This window comes from Triticum urartu, chromosome 4A (genome assembly GCF_056163025.1).
Source record: "Triticum urartu cultivar PI428250 chromosome 4A, HENAU_Tu73, whole genome shotgun sequence".
Lineage (NCBI taxonomy): Eukaryota > Viridiplantae > Streptophyta > Magnoliopsida > Poales > Poaceae > Triticum > Triticum urartu.
Genome location: NC_141876.1, coordinates 449573433 through 449579715, shown reverse-complemented (window position 1 = coordinate 449579715; position 6283 = coordinate 449573433).

Here is a 6283-nt window from a genome sequence, read left to right as displayed (position 1 = left end):
GTTTCTCATGCCAACGTGACCTAGTCGTCTATGCCACAACCAACCTTTTGAGGATTTAGCAACAAAGCAAGTTTTAGGTTGTGCCTTTTTAGAGAAATCGACAATGTAAATATCACCTCTACGCATACCCGTAAAGACCATTTTATGATTGTCTCGATGAAATACTTGGCAATCTACCTCAGTAAATAGGACATTCAAACCGAAATCAGCAAGTCTAGATACTGAAAGTAAGTTGTAGCCAAGAGATTCAACGAGCATGACATTTTGAATGGAACTATCATGTGAGATGGCCACCTTACCAAGGCCAACCACTTTACCCTTTGAATTATCACCAAAGGTGACATATTTTCGAGGGCCGTCATTTTCAGCAAGCTCACGAAACATCTCTTCATCTCCGGTCATATGATCAGTGCATCCACTATCAAGAACCCATTCCTTTCCTCCTGATTCATATCCCCGAAGATTTGCCATAAGACCAAAATGTCTCATTGCATCATCAAGATCGAAGTCACTGTCATCATCATCATAATATTCATGTTCATCATGATCTTGTGACTCATCATTTCCTAGAGAGGGTAATTCATTAGATAAATGATCATCAAAGTGGTCACTTTTATGAATTCTTATAGCTTTGAATATGATATCATTGATGACTTCAACATCTCCTTTAGCATGCTTAAGATTGGCAAGTTCAAATAGACATTTACCAAAACTAGGATCACTAGAGTTCATCTTACTCAAGGCAATAGATTTATGGAAAATTTCATCCAAAGTTTTCAAGGAATGATCGGGAAATCGTTCCTCAAGTAATTTCCATATAGTATAGGCACAATTTTTAGTGGGCAAACTAGCAATCAAATTTTTGGGCAATCCTCTAATGATGAGCTCAATAGTTCTAAGACTGCGAATCATGTCAATATCTTCATCTAGGGTAGGATGCAAAGGATCAATATGAGGTGCACAAGGGCTAGCAATATACTTGTTCAAATGATATTGATTGAAGATTACAAGCATCTCATTTTTCCACTCATGAAAATACTTTCCATCAAGAATAGGCACTCTATGTCTAAGACTCCCTAGTGTAGACACATCCATCTTCCTCCAACGGTGATTAAACCAAGGCAATGGAGACCAAAGCTTTGATACCACTTGTAGGGTCTAGAAGTAGATGTGTCTAGAGGGGGTGATTAGACACTTAATGCTAAAGTTGCAGTTTTCTAAACTTTTTCGGTTTAAGTGAAGTTTAGGGACAATTTCAACGCACACATTACATATCAAGCAAGCATGCAAAGGGAATATGAGCAGCGGAATGTAAGGCATGCAACTTGCAAGAATGTAAAGGGAAGGGTTTGGAGAGATCAAACGCAATTGGAGACACGGATGTTTTTCCCGTGGTTCGGATAGGTGGTGCTATCCTACATCCACGTTGATGGAGACTTCAACCCACAAAGAGTAACGGTTGCGAGAGTCCACACAGGGCTCCACCCAAGGGTAAAGGTTGCGCGAGTCCACACAGGACTCCACCCACGAAGGGTCCACGAAGAAGCAACCACCCACAAAGGGTCCACGAAGAAGCAACCTTGTCTATCCCACCATGGCCATCGCCCACGAAGGACTTGCCTCACTAGCGGTAGATCTTCACGAAGTAGGCGATCTCCTTGCCCTTACAAACTTCTTGGTTCAACTCCACAATCTTGTCGGAGGCTCCCAAGTGACACCTAGCCAATCTAGGAGACACCACTCTCCAAGAAGTAACAAATGGTGTGTTGATGATGAACTCCTTGCTCTTGTGCTTCAAATGATAGTCTCCCCAACACTCAACTCTCTCTCACAGGATTTGGATTTGGTGGAAAGAAGATTTGAGTGGAAAGCAACTTGGGGAAAGCTAGAGATCAAGATTCACATGGTAGGAATGGAATATCTTGGCCTCAACACATGAGTAGGTAGTTCTCTCTCAGAAATAGGATGCTGGAAGTGTAGGCTTAGTCTGATGGCTCTCTTCTTTAATGAAGAGGAGGTGGAGGGGTATATATAGCCTCCACACAAAATCCAACCGTTACACACAGTTTTCCAATCTCGGTGGGACCGAATCAACAAACTCGGTCGGACTGAAAATGTAAACCTAGTGACCGTTAGAGATTTTCGGTGGGACTGACATGCAACTCGGTGGAACCGATATGGTTAGGGTTTGGGCATAACGTAATCTCGGTGAGACCGAATTTGGTAATTAGCTAACCAGAGAGTTGGTCAGGCAAACTCGGTGGGACCGATTTGCTCTTTCGGTGAGACCGAAAGTTACAAAGGGGAAACACTGAATTTACATTGCAATCTCGGTGGGACCGATTTGCTCTTTCGGTGAGACCGAAAAGTTACGAAAGGGAAACAGAGAGTTTGCAACCCCATCTTCGTGAGACCGAGATCCCTATCGGTAGAACCGAAATGCTAGGGTTTGGCAGTGGCTTATGACAAGTGAAACTCGGTGGCGCCGGATAGGAAGAATCGGTAGGATCGAGTTTGGCTTAGGTTTTAGGTCATATGTGGAAGTGGGAAGTAGCTGAGAGTTTTGGAGCATATCACTAAGCACATGAAGCAAGAGGCTCATTAAGCAACACCTCATCCCTCCTTGATAGTATTGGCTTTTCCTAAAGACTCAATGTGATCTTGGATCACTAAAATGTAAAATGAGGAGTCTTGAGCTTGAAGCTTTAGCCAATCCTTTGTCCTTAGCATCTTGAAGGAGTTCCCACAACCTTTAGTCCATGCCACTCCATTGTTGAACTTATCTGAAACATGCTAGATCGAAATGTTAGTCCAACAAGAGATATGTTGTCATCAATTATCAAAACCACCTAGGGAGCACTTGTGCTTTCAGTGGCTTATATAGACGGAGCATTGGTCATGGTTCGTGGCACAAACCGTGACCAATGCCCCCCTTTAGTCCCGGTTGGTGCCACCAGCTGAGACCAAAGGCCTCTTTTCAGCAGCCCAAAGGGCGGGAAGCAGCGGCCTTTGGTCTCGGTTGGTGGCACCAACCGGGACTAAAGGGGGGCATTGGTCACGGTTTGTGCCACGAACCATGACCAATGCCCCCCTTTAGTCCCGGTTGGTGCCACCAACCGGGACCAAAGGCCTTGTGCGGCTGCTGCATCGAAAGTTTAGTCCCACCTCGCTAGTTGAGAGGGGTGCACAGTGGTTTATAAGCCCCACTGCCGCACCCCTCTCGAGCTCCTCTCCATTGCAGGCTTACGGGCCTAATTGTCACTGCTATGCCTGTGGGCCTACTGGGCCTCCCGCGGGCCTGAATCCTTGCCCTTGGATGGGTTTCTAGTCACATTCAGGCCGTGGGGGCTTAGTAGGTGGCATTTTTTTTGTTTTTTGTTACTTTATTTATTTTCTTTTGTTTTTTGCTTTATTTTTTAATTCTTTATGCTTTTAATTTTAGAAAAATTATAAACTTTTTGTTAATGCCATTAGTTTTCAAATTTGAAAACACTTTTTTTGTTTTCTTTGTTGCTTTATTTATTTTATTTTGTTTCTACTTACAACAAAATACTTATTGTTGCTATTTTTTTCCAGTTTTTTTGTTTTGTTTTCTGCATTATTTATTTTCTTTTGTTTTTTGCTTTATTTTTTATTCTTTTTGCTTTTAGTTTTAGAAAAATTATAAACTTTCTGTTAGTGCCATTAGTTTTCAAATTTGAAAACACTTTTTTAGTTTTTTTGTTTTCTTTGTTGCTTTATTTATTTTATTTTGTGATTAACTTTACTATAAAAATAGTTTTTTCCTGTTTTTTTGATTTGTTTTTTGCATTATTTATTTTCTTTTGTTTTTTGCTTTAATTTTTAATTCTATTTGCTTTTAGGTTAGCAAAATTATAAACTTTCTGTTAGTGCCATTAGTTTTAGAAAAATTATAAACTTTCTGTTAGTGCCATTAGTTTTCAAATTTAAATAGTTAAAATTTGAATTCTTTGAAAATTGTTTGAATCACAAGTTTGTGATTAACTTACTAAAAAATGAGAATAGATGCGCTTATAGAGAAAATTCAACCTAAATTCCTAGTAAATTTCTATGAATTTCAGAGAAATTCACTATGAATTTAGGTTAAACTTTTCTCTATTAGGGCATCTATTTTCACTTTGAGAGGAGCTCAACAAGGTAGAGAGGGAAGGGCTTATAAACCGGTGTGAGCCCCCTTCGGTTGGCGAGGTGGGACTAAACTCTGCCCGCAACGAGGACCAACCCTTTAGTCCCGGTTTGTGGCACAAACCGGGACTAATGGTCATGGGCCAGGGGCGAGGAGCAAAATTATAAACTTTCTGTTAGTGCCATTAGTTTTAGAAAGTTGAAAGTTTAAAGTTGGCATGGGCCAGGGACTAATGGTCATGGTATTATGAGGGCTGAACCATAAGACATGAAAGCATTTCAAATGAACTCTGAAAAAGTTGAAAGTTGGCATGGTATCATAATTTCACCCACATAGCATGTGCACGTACAAAACGGACAATGGTAGCATGTTCGTGTGTTACAAAGTTGGCATGATATCATCATAATAGTTGCGGGAGAAAGTCTTCACTTTTTCTTCGCTTGTGTCATTTTCTTATTGCGCCGTAACCATGGATAATCTTCATTGTTTATCAGGATGCTTGGTTCAGCCTTGACATTGAAGGGAGGAATTTCATGAAACTTTTCATAATCTTCAGACATGTCTATCTTGCCGTCCACTCCCAGGATGTCCCTTTTTCCTGAAAGAACTATGTGGCGCTTTGGCTCATCGTATGATGTATTCGCTTCCTTATCTTTTCTTTTTCTCGGTTTGGTAGACATGTCCTTCACATAGATAACCTGTGCACATCATTGGCTAGGACGGACGGTTCGTCAGTGTACCCAAGATTTTTCAGATCCACTATTTTCATTCCGTACTGTGGGTCTACCTGTACCTCGCCGCCTAACAGATTGACCCATTTGCACTTAAACAGAGGGACCTTAAAATCAGGTCCGTAGTCAAGTTCCCATATGTCCACTATGTAACCATAATATGTGTCCTTTCCGCTCTCGGTTGCTGCATCAAAGCGGGCACCGCTGTTTTGGTTGGTGCTCTTTTGATCTTGGGCGATCGTGTAAAATGTATTCCCATTTATCTCGTATCCTTTGTAAGTCAATACAGTCAAAGGTGGTCCCCTGGACAACAAGTACAACTCATCACAAATAGTGTTGTCACCTCTGAGACGTGTTTCCAACCAACTGCTGAAAGTCCTGATGTGTTCACATGTAATCCAGTCGTCGCACTGCTCCGGGTGTTTGGAGCGCAGACTGTTCTTGTGTTCATCGACATACGGGGTCACCAAGGTAGAGTTCTGTAGAACTGTGTAGTTTGCTTGAGACCAAGAATATCCATCCCTGCATATTATTGAGTCTCTTCCAAGAGTGCCTTTTCCAGTCAGTCTCCCCTCGTACCGCGATTTAGGGAGACCTATCTTCTTAAGGCCAGGAATGAAGTCAACACAAAACCCGATAACATCCTCTGTTTGATGGCCCATGGAGATGCTTCCTTCTGTCCTAGCGCGGTTACGGACATATTTCTTTAGGACTCCCATGAACCTCTCAAAGGGGAACATATTGTGTAGAAATACGGTCCCCAGGATGACAATCTCGTCGACTAGATGAACTAGGACGTGCGTCATGATATTGAAGAAGGATGGTGGGAAAACCAGCTCGAAACTGACAAGACATTGCGCCACATCACTCCTTAGCCTTGGTACGATTTCTGGATTGATCACCTTCTGAGAGATTGCATTGAGGAATGCACATAGCTTCACAATGGCTAATCGGACGTTTTCCAGTAGAAGCCCCCTCAATGCAACCGGAAGCAGTTGCGTCATAATCACGTGGCAGTCATGAGACTTTAGGTTCTGAAACTTTTTCTCTGGCATATTTATTATCCCCTTTATATTCGACGAGAAGCCAGTTGTGACCTTCATACTGAGCAGGCATTCAAAGAAGATTTCTTTCTCTTCTTTCGTAAGAGCGTAGCTGGCAGGACCTTTATACTACTTCGGAGGCATGCCGTCTTTTTCGTGCAAACGTTGCAGGTCCTCCCGCGCCTCAGGTGTATCTTTTGTCTTCCCATACACGCCCAAGAAGCCTAGCAGGTTCACGCAAAGGTTCTTTGTCACGTGCATCACGTCAATTGAGGAGCGGACCTCTAGGTCTTTCCAGTAGGGTAGGTCCCAAAATATAGATTTCTTCTTCCACATGGGTGCGTGTCCCTCAGCGTCATTCG